This window comes from Euleptes europaea, chromosome 13 (assembly GCF_029931775.1).
Source record: "Euleptes europaea isolate rEulEur1 chromosome 13, rEulEur1.hap1, whole genome shotgun sequence".
NCBI lineage: Eukaryota > Metazoa > Chordata > Lepidosauria > Squamata > Sphaerodactylidae > Euleptes > Euleptes europaea.
Window position 1 is genome coordinate 18916964 of NC_079324.1, and position 13379 is coordinate 18930342.

Consider the following 13379-nt stretch of genomic DNA (forward strand, 5'->3'; position numbering starts at 1 on the left):
AAACCCCACTCCCTGTGGAAGCCATTTTGTGACTGGTCCTGTCCCCCATGGCAACCGTTGAGTGTGCACCCCCTACTCTTTCTCAAAATTACAGTTGGTATTATTTATTAGGTGTGTGTGTGTAAAGCGTGGCCAAGTCACAGCTGACTTATGGCGACCCCGTAAGGTTTTCAAGGCAAGAAAAGGTTCAGAGGTGGTTTGCTACTGCCTGCCTCTGCGTGGGCTGAGAGAGTCCTGAGAGAACCGTGACTGACCCAAGGTCACCCAGCAAGGAATCGAACCGATTCTCCAAATTAGCGTCTGCCACTCTTAAGCACTACACCACACTGGTTCTTTATAGTTATAGTTGATTTGTTTTATTTATGTATTCCTGTAAAACACTAAAAACACACCTAGCTCAGTAAAATATTCTCGAACTAGTTTACAACATAGGAGAAAAGAATTTTGTACCATGGCAAGCTGGTTCGGAACAATTGGGGGGGGGGCGGGTTTGAATTCAATTAATTGAATTTGATAAGGCCCCTATCACAAATGCAATAAATTAACTTTGGGTCTGCATATAGCCCAGAAATCATTAGTTGGCTGCCCCAGATTTAGACAGATTTCCCAAGTCACCCACGGAGCATATTTTGAACCAAGGAAGACACGTAGAGGTTACTGCTGGCACCTCTAGGACTTCAGCTGGTCACATGAAGTTATTCTGAACTAATTAAGATCCGTGGTTACCTTAATCTTCAGTTCCAGTTAACTACAAGAAACTCCTGAAAATCTGGTTTGGTTTCACCTCCTTCTACACAGCTGTCTTCCCAAATGATTATCTTATCATTTATTTTAGGGATACACAAATACCCCTCCAATGGCCAGTACCTTTTTTTCAAGGGACAATCATATTATTTAATTACTAGACAAATTATATCCCCACCCACTTCCCTCTGTTCCCAACTAGCATATCTATTCCAATTTGCCCAGTTGCCTATGGTTGCAAAAAAGAGGCACAGGTACCTATTGGCCAGTGGTTGTGTCATCACTGTTGCCAAATACTCTTATTCCGTCACACCTTTGCCAATATAAAACCTCCTTTAAAAAATGTTGGTTCGTAGGCTTTTAGAAATGCCTCCTGGTTTTTGCCGAAGCTCACTTGCTCCCACAAGGCCGCAGCCGGGCTTGATGGACAGCCTCCTTCATCCTGAATGACACTTGAGGACCCAACAGAGTGCATGAAGGGTTTGGAGGACAGCTGACCCGTCCCCTGCCTGGCAATAGTAACAAGAAAAGGCCGTCGCCCTCTCTTTAATCCACGTTCGCTTTGCAACTAAGAGGAGTCAGTGAACCTTGTCCCTCTGACCCAAAGAGAGCTAAAGAAACAAGGCAGCCATGGGGCGAAAAAAGTCAGAGCTCGCCACGGTTGGTCAGTATTCGGAGTCCCCCTGCTATGCTGGACCACCCCCCCAAGCACTCTTGTCTCTCACATTGTGCTTTTGGGAAGAGAAGTGGGGGGACTCGGGACATTTCAATCCAATTGGTACCATGACAGCAGGCTTTGTTGGGGGCCTGTCACTCTGGCCAAGGTGTCATGGCCTCCGTTTCCAGGACAACCAGAGGAGGCGGCGAAGGCAAGGAGGAAGGTGTGTGACAGAGCGAAAGTTCTCACTGTCTGAGAATTATGACTTGTGAGAAGAGATTCAACATCTGTTACTGTTTGTTGGTCTCGGTGTGTCACGGCCCCGATACTGCTATGCCAAAGAAACCTCTGATTTTTAAAGGTGGGCACAGATGTTCATATTCTGAACTGTGAGGCTACCATGTAAATGCATGCAATCACGTTTTGATCTAAGATACTGCCTTCTCTGATGGATCCAGCTCTGGGGGGACCAGTTTTGCAGAAGCCTGCTAGACGCTGCACCGATTGGCTCAAAATTGGTGACATCGCTCAGTCGTCTTCCCTCCGCCTGGAACCGTTCTCCAAGTATCTCTAAGTGGATTGTAGAGGCGGTTGGTTTTTTTAATGAATAAATGTATGCTTAATTTAATAAACATATGTGTGGTGCATTAGACTTTTTAGAAAGTGGACAGCCTGCCTGAAGCATAGAAGGACGGGTAAGAAATCAGACTGAACCTGCTTCATCCTTGTTGAGTTTGTGCACCGATTCCTCTTGCATTGCTGAATATGAATTTCACAACTCTTCTTTTTCTTTCCTATATTATGTATCATTTTGATTATCTATCTATCTATCTATCTATCTATCTATCTATCTATCTACCTACCTACCTACCTACCTACCTACCTACCTATCTATCTATCTATCTATCTATCTATCTATCTATCTATCTATCTATCTATCTATCTATCTATCTATCTATCTATCTTTTTCAACCTTGGATTTACCCGTCTTTGGTGTTGTCTGTCTGACAGCCAATGTCCACCTTAGAACCATCTAGGGTTGCCAGGTCCTTCTTTGCTACCGGCAGGAGATTTTGGGGGTGGAGCCTGAGAAGGGCAGGATCTGGGGAGGGGAGGGACATCAATGCCATAGAGTCCAGTTGTCAAAGCGGCCATTTTCTCCAGGTGATTTGATCTCTACCTGCTGGAGATTTGTTGTAATAGCAGAAGATCTCCAGCTAGTACCTGGAGGCTGGCAACCCTAGAGCCACCCCTTCAAGGTTTCTTTGAATCTTTCCGTGGAATCTGTTGTGATTGATTGGGGAATAGGTCCTGCTCAGAAGTTACCTTAACGTTGCCAGGTCCCCTCGGCCACCAGCAGGGGATTGCGGGGGGAATAGGGTTGCCAGATCCAGGCTGGGAAACTCCTGGAGATTTGGGGATGGAGCCTGGTGAGGACAGGGAGCTCAATGGGGTACAATGCCCCAGAGTCCACCCTCCAAAGCATCCATTTTCTCCAGGTGAAATGATCTCGGTCGCCTGAAGATGATCTGTAATGCCGGGGGATCCCCAGGTCCCACCTGGAGGCTGGCATCTCTAAATTAGTTGCATAGATTAAGAGGTTATTTTTCTCCCCGGGGCACCACAAATACCCCCCACGTACACACACAGACACACACAGTTTCTGCTGGCATGGAGGAAATCCCCTTATCCTTGCATTGAACTGCTGTGGCAATCCATAAATGACTTACATTGTGGAGAAACTGCCAAGGACGTATCTATGCTAGATGTGTCAACTACTTTAAGTCCAGGTCCAAAACAGTTTAATCACCATGCCCTCCTCCCAAAGATCTATAGAAACTGCAGGGTGGATAAAAATCAATATTTAAATTTTTTTAAAAAAATCACACTAAAAAATTAAATTGGATTTTTAAATTTAAATCCATTTTTTTAAAATAAAATGTTTTTTGAGGAAAAATCTATCCAAAGATAATTTTCTATTTAAGATACATTATAGTCCAAAGGTTATTCATCATGAAATAAAGATTAGTTTTTAATTATGTATCATTAGGCTGTATTTTGATGCAATGTTTAAATTTTTTGGTAAATGAATGCCATTACTCCACTCACAATGCCATGCTCTTCCAGAGGTTTCTGTAAGATTATTCTGGGCAGTTTTTCTATCTCGAAGATATTATTGCAGATGCTTGGTTTGGCCGTTCTCAAAACTGTGAAGTTGCGTCTGCAGAGATAACATGCCTCTTCTTCACAGCAAAAATGTCATAAAATAAACATACAGAGTTGAGAAAAAGACCTTAATCACATTGCTCCTTTGCAAATCTATGTACACAGAATCAATCCCTCCCCTCTTAAGTACTACGTTTCAAGAAGTCCAATGAATAGAAGATTGTTTGGAGTAGAATAGATCTGTACAAAGAGTAGGATTGCCAGGTCCCTCTTTGCCTCTGGCAGAAGGTTTTTGGGGCAGAGCCTGAGGAGGGCGGGGTTTGGGGAGGGGAGGGACTTCAATGCCATAGAGTCCAATTGCTAAAGTGGCCATTTTCTCCTGGGGAACTGATCTCTTTTGGCTGGAGATCAGTTGTAAAACCAGGCGATCTCCAGCTACTATCTGGAGGTTACATACAAAAAAGCAGCACTGAGGCTCAAATATAAACCAACATGTATTAATGCATAAATGTCCTAGACAACGTACAAAAAAAAGTTAACGTGCCAGTGAAATATCAGTGAAACAAACACACAACCTGAGTAACACAACAATGGTGTAAAAACATTCAATGTGCAGCATAAGAGCACTAGAACAATCAACCATGCAAGAACCGTATGGAGTTCTATGTTCAAAGTACAAAATGGAGCAAAATCCAACAAAGCGGTATACCACTTAAAGTCCTATGCTAAAGCTCAAAGCGGAGCAGAGTTCAACGGAGCAAGACGCGGGTTCTAGATAATACCTGTGTTTCGTGATCCTTCACCAGCAGTCCATTGTAAATATATCTAAAATCAGTTCTACATAGTGAATAGTTCAACCTCAAGGAAAGGCCTCTGCAGGTCTGAAACCTGACTTGGAGAAGAGAAATTGAACCCGCAGAGGTCTTTCCTTGAGGTTGAACTATTCACTATGTAGAACATAGAACTCCATACGGTTCTTGCACGGTTGATTGTTCTAGTGCTCTTTTGCTGTACATTGTATGTTTTTACACCATTTTTTGTGTTACTCAGGTTGTGTGTTTGTTTCACTGATATTTCACTGGCATGTACACTTTTTTTTGTACGTTGTCTAGGACGTTTGTGCATTAATACTTGGGGAGGGGCTGTGGCTCAGTGGTAGAGCATCTGCTTGGCATGCAGAAGGTCCCAGGTTCAATCCCCGGCATCTCCAGTTAAAGGGATTAGGCAAGTAGGTGATGTGAAAGGCCTCTGCCTGAGACCCTGGAGAGCCGCTGCCGGTCTGAGTAGACAATACTGACTTGGATGGACCAAGAGTCTGGTTCAGTATAAGGCAGCTTCATGTGTTCATGTGTTCAATACTTGTTGGTTTATATTTGAGCCTCCGTGCTGCTTTTTTGGTATGTAGCTTTGCTATTGCAGCACAGGTCATTGTTGATATTAACTATCTGGAGGTTGGCAACCCTAACAAGGAGCTAAGTGTGAGGAGGGAGAGGCAAGCAGTAGAAATGAAAGTGAAACCTTTTGAGCAGAATACTCCACAAGACTTAGGATCTTTGTGTGTATTGCCCTGAGGTTTATCACATTATTCGTTTCCTGAAGGTAGGGTTGCCAACCTCCAGGTGGTGGCTGGCAATCTCCCGCTATTACAACTGATCTCCAGGCAACTGAGATCAGTTCACCTGGAGAAAATGGTCACTTTGGCAACTGGACTCTATGGCATTGAAGTCTCTCCCCTCTCCAAACCCTGCCCTTCTCAGGCTCCACCCCCAAAATCTCCAGGTATTTCTCAACCCAGATCTGGCAACCCTACCTGAAGAAAACTTATAATGGCAGCAGGCCATAAAAGAGTGTAGAAAACCATTATTTAAATCTAATCTTACTGACTAGTGATTTAAATTGCGATTTAAATCGATGATTCAAATCAAATCCACCCTGGGGAACTGTAGTTTTATAGTGCTGCTAATTCGTTGCTAGAGATTCCTAGCCCTCTCACAAAAATGACAAGATTCCTTGTCTGGGGCATTATAACATTTGAGGAGGGTTAACTCCGGCATAACTTTTGGGGAAGGGGTATGGTCCTGTGGCAGGACATCTGCTTTGCAAACAGCAGGTCGCAGGACTTTGCATTGATATATTATGGAATGGTGCTCCAGAGAAGAAGTGCTGAGTACATGTTTTGTGTTCCTTCATGATATCAATATCCCTTTTCCACCTAGAGTGCCATGTTGGCTGCAGAGAACAAGACATGGACTAGGGAAGGTGATACTTTTTATTGCACCAACGCTGATATCACCTTACCTCTTTGTATCTCTCATCTGTTGGCAATAACTTATCAAACTTTTTTTGGGCATTTTTTAATTTTTATTTCATAAAGAAGGACAGGAATACAGAAATATAGGGGGGAAATTTGGCAATACAAATCATAAAAACAAGAGAAAATCTATTACAGTATCATATATACTTTGCATGGTTATGAAATCAAGATTGCTTTCCTAGCTTATGAATATGGATATAGGTTTCGTTGCCTAATTAATTCTATCATCAACTACCATTAACTTTTCTTCCAATTAATATGATTATTACTAAACCTAAACATATTGATAAAATGGTTTCCATTTTTTTGTGAAATAGCTCGTAATTTTGATCACTGTTTACCAAATTGGTCATTCTAGTCATGGCAGCGTAATCAAAGAGTTTTTCTTTCCATTCTTAACTTATCAAATTTGGAGATGAATAACAAAATGGCAGGTGAAACTCAATCCTAGTCAATGCCAAAAAACACAAGGGGAGCCTTTCCCAGGGTAAGTCCATTTTGATATGCTTTTTGCAGAAAATGTGGCTATACAGGTATTGGCATGTATCATGAATACCCAATAACTAGGGTTGTCAACCTCCAGGTGGCTGGAAATCTCCCACTATTGCAACTGACTTCCAGGCAGCAGAGATTGGTTCCCCTGGAGAAATTGGCCACTTTGGAAGATGGACTCTATGGCATTACATCCCACTGAAGTTCTTCCCCTCCCCAAACCACACCCTCTTCAGGCTCCACCCCCAAAATCTCCAGGTATTTCCCAACCCAGAGTTGGCAACCCTAGGCGCAATCATCCTGGGGAGAAAAAACGAAAAATAAAGCCTCGGTACTTATATGAAGGTTTTATTAAGTTAAGATTACCATCAAGTTAAGATTGCCATAGAGTTTCTGGTGATTGCTACAGCTACTCTTGTCACTTCCAGGTAGCTCTAGGAATCATCAAGAACTCTATGGCCTAAACTTTCTATAAGTACCCAAGCCCTTATTTTTCATTTAATTTTTCTCTTGGGTTGCTTCCTTCCTCCCACAACCCCCCTGTCGGTTGCTAGCACTACTTCAGAAAATGAGGGAAGTGCCTGGGGAGGGTGGAGTTTAAGGATGTGACATCATTTCCCGGTTATGCTGTAGGAATGTCTCCAAAACTTCAGGGTAAAAACCATAGAGACATGGGGAAATTCCCACAGCATCACCATGAAGGCCATTTCCAAGTCATTTTTTCTCCCCAGTTTCTCGAGGGCAGGAGATTGGAACTAAGGGTGGGGTTTTACCCACTCTGGGTAGTCAAATGGCAAATGTCAATAGGCAGTGTTAAATTAGTGGCTGTGACCCTTGCGTAAGCATATTTCACACAGCACTCCAAACAGCAAGGGACTTCCTGGCTAGAAGGAAGAACTGCATTTGCCTAGCAATAAATACCCTGACCGGATAGCTCAGGCTAGCCTGATCTCATCCAGTCTCAGTAGCTAAGCAGGGTTGGCCCTGGTCAGTATTTGGATGGGAGACCACCAAGGAATTCTAGGGTAGCTATGCATCTGAATGTCTGTTGCCTTGAAAACCCTACGAGGCCACCATAAGTTGACTGTGATTTGACAGCACACAAAAAAAAGCAATAAATACATTGTATATTACGTATATAGTTGTGACTTCCCTACCGCAAGAGCATTTCCTTGAGGAAAAGGTCTGACCGCCCACAGAAACTTTCATGCGTTAATCACATCACACACGCAAAATCCAATGGTCTGAAAAAGGTCCTAGGTGTTGCATCATTAATATATTTTTATCCAGATAGGTTGTGACTCATACATGGCATGTGGTGCAAAAGGATACCTGGGTGCCTCTGAGTCCTTTTGAAAGCAATTATAAGGGGGTGTCCCACATTATGCTCTAAGATGCTGCTGTACCTTGTGATCCAAACCTGCACAGCGTCCTGATTCTCCCCAATAAAGACCGGTCGCAACCTTATACAATCGTTTCTTTTCCACCGAACTAAATGTGTTGATTTATTTATTTAGAGACATCAGACAGACAATCCCTTAGCCAGGCTTATGTGCTGTGATCTTTGACCCACTAGAGGCCAAGAGATCAACTGGTATGTTCCACTCCCCTCCCCACCCCAATTCTTCCCTTTGGGCTCCTCTTTCTTTTAACCCTCGGTGCCATACGGCAAGCAAAACGCAGGCCTAATCAATAGGCTGCCCCCAAGCCTTGTGACCTTGCAACCTGCCTCCTGAAGGTCAAAGGGCAAAGCGGAACGTTACCCATGTTTTCGTGGCCCGGTTTCCAAACTGGGTATCCCTCTTGCTCTTGCCGCTCTTTTCCTCTGTTTCTTGATTTTTCTAACTCATCTAAGGAAGGATATTCAAGACAATCTGAGCTGGGGGATAAGTCTAAAGAAGTAAGGTTGCCAACCTCCAGGAGATGTCTGGAGATATCCCGGAATTATGAGTGGTCTCCAGCCGACAGAGATCAGTTCCCCTGGAGAAAATGGCTGATTAGGAAGTTGGTCTCTATGGCATTATATCGGGGGGGGGGGTCAAAATCATTTGTTACGAGGGTTGGCTATGACATAAATGTCACTTGGTTAAGCTGGGCCATGTGTAACATATAATTTAATGCCAGATACCAGAGGTAGAAATTTTATATAAGACACGGGCAAAGCCAATTAATGATATTATTTTTTTACTTTATTTTTTACTTAAAATACAAACCTGCTTAAAACAATAACACTCTTATTTTCTTTTATTTAACCGTCTTTGGTAATTGACACCTCAGGACTGTGCGGGGTGGCTGCCTCTGCTGGCGAGCATGCAGTAGGCTTACCAGCCCAGATAGGGAGCATATATTCAATATAAGACGAAACGTAGATGTTAAGGTTTTGATTTTTTACAGAAGCAACTGCATATGAAATTCAAGACGAATGACTGAAGAAGCTATCACAGCAGCAAAAACGCGAGGGTCATCCGGGCCGCGTTCTCGTCTTGCGCTCACTCTCGAGATAATTTATGTATTAGTTCGTCAATTTTGACTGATTACATCACTTCTGTGATAATTCTTGTAGAACATTGAGCAGCCTTTTGGAGCTGGATTGTATGTGTTGTTGTTCCGTTTGTAAGAGTTTGCACTTTCACTTATTGCACAGTTTTGTATAATAGATGTTTGTTTGCATTGCAAGAGCCTAGTACTATTTATTTCCCCAGCTTAGCATTTGGTACTTGTGCCTATTTCTCCAGTTTGCTAACCTACAGGTGGGGCCTGGAGATCTCCTGAAATAATCGCTGATCTCCAGACTACAAAGTTCAGTTTCTCTGGAGAAAATGGCTGCTTTGGAGGGCGGAGTCTATGGCATTATACTCTGCTGAGGTCTTCCACCTTCCCCAAGCTCCACCCCAAAATCTGCAGGAATTTTCTAACCTGGAGTTGGCCTCCCTACTTCCTCGCGGGCCAGATAACAGCTCTCAAGGGGCCAGATCCAGCTGGCCTGCGATCCATTGTTTTTTTTAAAAAAATATTTTATTATTTTTACAAAAACAAAACAAATTCCACATACATACCACAACATGTATTCAGTCATTCCACCCTTCCAAAGTGTGCCAATGCTCATTATGCTATGAAAAATTAACCTGTTAGTTACTAAATATAAGATCATAATATCAAATCTTGAATGCTATATTGATCCTGGTTATTACTGCTTCTATTATCTATCCATAATGTCATTCGTCTTTTAGCTAATTCAAAGATGTTCTTAATAAGAATAACATTCTAGGTTATTCTTATTACGAATATGTTTGACAACCCTGCATTATACCCTGCTGAAGTCCCTCCCCAAACCCTGCACTCCTCAGGCTTCACCTCCAAATCTGCAGGAATTTTGCAACTAAGAGCTGGCAACCTATTAAAGGCAAGCAAGCAAGAAAATTAAGTCCTCACAATGTTTTGAGCTGGGAAAGAATATGAGGTTGGTGGGTTTGCCACACTGATAGACTACAGAATTGATAGACTACAGAAATTGCTCATAAGGCTATTTAGAACAATTATGAAATGTTTAAATTTTAAGGAACATTTGAAACTATTTTAAATTTGTTGCATGCTCTGCTCGAACAGGTTCACCTGACTGAGCAAAGCCTTCTGCAGGCTGTGTGTGTTTTGCCATCAAGTCACAGCTGACTTGTGGGGGCCCTGTGTAGGGTTTTCAAGAGACGTTCAGAGGTGGTTTGTCATTGCTTGCCTCCATGTCACGCCCTCCGTATTCCCCGAAGATCTCCCATCCAAATACTTGCCAGGGTCAATGCTGAGAGGGTGTGACTGGTCCAGGGTCACACAGCAAGTTTCCATGGCAGAGTGGGGATTTGAACCGGGGTTTCCCAGATCCTAGTCCGACACCTTAACCGCTGCACCATGCTGGCTCTCAATTCTGCAGCCTCCACTCTGCAGATTGGTAAGTAACAGCATCCCATACCCAGGCATTCTCTGCTGTGGCTCCCACCTGGTGGAATGGCCTGCCTAGGATTTCCACTTCCCAGATGGCGACAGAGGAACACCCTCCTCTGCCCATTTTGCCCACTTCCAATCCAGTAAAAGGCAGTGGGGGGAAGAGAATGTAGGGCCCACATGTGGGGTCCCAACAGAAGATTGCTGCCTTGTAGAAATGTTGCAATCCGTGAGATAAGATTTTGACAATCTAAACAAGGTTCGGTATCTCTCTCTTTTTTTTTTACTCATTCTTTAAGATTTATTTTTGTTCCAAAAAGTAATGAAGGGTGACTGGACTTGTACAAACCTATTTTGTGCCTATCTGTCTCTGTCCCAGAACTTCCTATATGCAGATATTTTCCCCATTAACATATAACAGACTTTCCTTAGCCATTTCTCAATATCTGCTGCGTTCTCCTGTCTCTGTGCCACAGCTACTAACATTAACAAATAAAACAATCCGTACAACCAATCTGGCCACGTACGTTTAGGAGGTGGGTGGGCCAGGTAGGGCTTTTGCACAGCAAGGCTTCTGATTGGCTGCGCAGATTTTTTAAAATGCTGTTTCGGCAGCTGCTGCCGCTACAGCACAAGGATCTACAAGGTGTTACTGAAGCGAAGTGGTGGCAATTGTTTTGTGGCTGGCTCCACCTCCTGCAGCAGCAATTTCGTTGTCGTGCCCTCCATGCCGTGTCAAATTCCAAACGTGCCCACAGTAGGGTTGCCAGGTCCCTCTTCGCTACCGACGGGAGGTTTTTTTGGGGGGTGGGGGCTCAGGAGGGCGGGTTTTGGAGAGGGGAGGGACTTCAATGCCATAGAGTCTAATTGCCAAAGCGGCCATTTCGTCCAGGAGAACTGATCTCTATCAACTGTAGAGCAGTTTTAATAGCAGGAGAGGGGAGGGGCTGTGGCTCAGTGGTAGAGCATCTGCTTCGCATGCAGAAGGTCCCAGGTTCAATCCCCGGGCTCTCCAGTTAAAGGAATTTAGGCAAGTGGGTGATGTGAAAGACCCCTGTCTGAATCCCTGGAGAGCCACTGCCGGTCTTCAGGCATCTCTTAGACAATACTGGCTTTGATGGACCAAGGGTCTGATTCAGTATAAGGCAGCTTCATGTGTTCATGTGTGTTCATGAGATCTCCTGCTAGTACCTGGAGGTTGGCAACCCTAGCCCACAGGCTCAAAAAGGTCGGAGACCCCTGCTCTAGAGGATGACCAAGAAATTAAGCCAGTTACTGCAGAGAATTTCCAGAGAAGATTTGGGGAGTGGAAGAGGTTTTTATCCATGCAGTGCTGGCAGTGCTAAAGATAAAGCCCCCAACAGTGCTCTGTGCCAACAGCCACCACTCCAAGGCCAAACAGACATCAGAGCAAGCATCTCTAGATACTTAAGCCTGTTGATACTCGCAGTTCCCAATAAGAGGATGGGGAGCAGGAAAGGCAAAAGAGAGGCAGACCTCCAGCCCTGTAAAACCTGTTCCTAACTGAGACGTTAAAGAGAGCGTAGAGGTGACAGGCCAGCCAGCCATACAAAAGTGATTAGAGGGATTTCAGGCTTAGCAAGGAGCGGAGTCGGGAGCCACACTTGGGAATTGCATTAAGCCGAACCCTGTCGAGCCTAGAAGAGAAACACAGCTCTGCTCTTTGCACGCAGGACAACTTGGAGGCCTGCCTCGCAGGGACGAGAGGTTCGCTGGTCTGAATACAAGGCAGTGAGCAGAGGAGAAAGGATCTCATTGGGGGCCAGGGCAGTGCATGAGCGGTGGGGCAGAAGGCACAGCCGACGTGGAATCGATGAGTGTTATCTGCTCCACATACCTAATGCTGAATTAAGGTAGCAGGAACCGATCTGGAAGGCAACAGACCCTCTTGGCAGCCCATGCTAATTAACCCTTCTGAACCCTCGATTTAAAAATAAAAGAGATATCCAGCTCCCTGCAGAAGTGCCCTATTTTATTAAACTTTGAAGGGCTGGCATCACCTTGGCATATGATGCACAGAAGGCAGTTATTTCGGGCCAGGTGTGCTATAGATAACTGGCTTGCAAGCCAGGTGTCATTTTCTTTCAATTAAGTTGGTGGCATTAGCTCCAGTGAGAATTCCCTCCCATTGGCTCAGTCACCCCCCACCCCGAGCCTGACGTGAAGCAGAAAGTCACATTAAGTTCCCTGGAAGAGACGGTTGCGAAAACACAGTTCTTACGTCCCAGCTCACCGCTCTGGCTGCGACATCTGTCACCCCATTGATCGCCAGGGTTGATTCAGCTGATCTGGCTGGCTAGGCGGGTGTCCCCTATCTCCCTCACCGCTCCATGTGCGTCCCTCCCAAAGCTGCCCACTCGGTGGAAGAGGACGGCCATCCCAGAGAGAAGGAGTGTACCATTCTTTGGTCAAGGGTATACGATAGCTGCGCTCCCCTGCTAGAACCTCCAAACAAGCTCAAGGTCCCTTTGTAGGAGAGCATAGGGTAGTCAAGCTTGATTGCCTCATCGTTCCAAAGCAGAAGCAACAGGTGCAACTGCTGATAAAAACAAACCAGAAAGTGGAAAGTGGACTATTCCTTTGGAGAGTCTCCTGCTGTTTGGGGAAGCCAGGAATCCTACGCCTTGGAAATCCTCCCAAGGCTGCAAAGAAAATTGAAGTTGTGGCTTCCTCCTGTGAATTACATGACTAGGGTTGCCAGGTCCCTCTTTGCCACTGGCGGGAGGTTTTTGGGGCAGAGCCTGAGGGGAGCAAGGTTTGGAGAGGGGAGGGACTTCAGTGCCATAGAGTCCAATTGCCAAAGCAGCCATTTTCTCCAGGTGAACTCATCTCGATTGGCTGGAGATCAGTTGTAATAGCAGGTGATCTCCAGCTAGTACCTGGAGGTTGGCAACCCTATCTGACACCCAATCACTACACTGGCTTTCCATGCAGTGCCTGTATGTTGAGCCTGCTAGCTTCCCGTTGGCCCATATCACCTATTCCAGAGTTCCCCAGTATACTCAGCACTCCATCGTATTTTTTAATAGTGGAAGCACTTTCCTCTTTTAT

At 44.7% G+C, this 13379-nt stretch overlaps 1 non-coding gene across 1 annotated transcript; it reads left to right on the forward strand.

The window, feature by feature from the left end:
- Nucleotides 1-11247: 11247 nt before the first annotated feature.
- On the forward strand, nt 11248-11322 carry TRNAA-CGC (transfer RNA alanine (anticodon CGC)). Its single transcript has one exon. It is a non-coding gene; the product is annotated as a tRNA-Ala (tRNA).
- The last annotated feature ends 2057 nt before the right edge of the window (nt 11323-13379 follow it).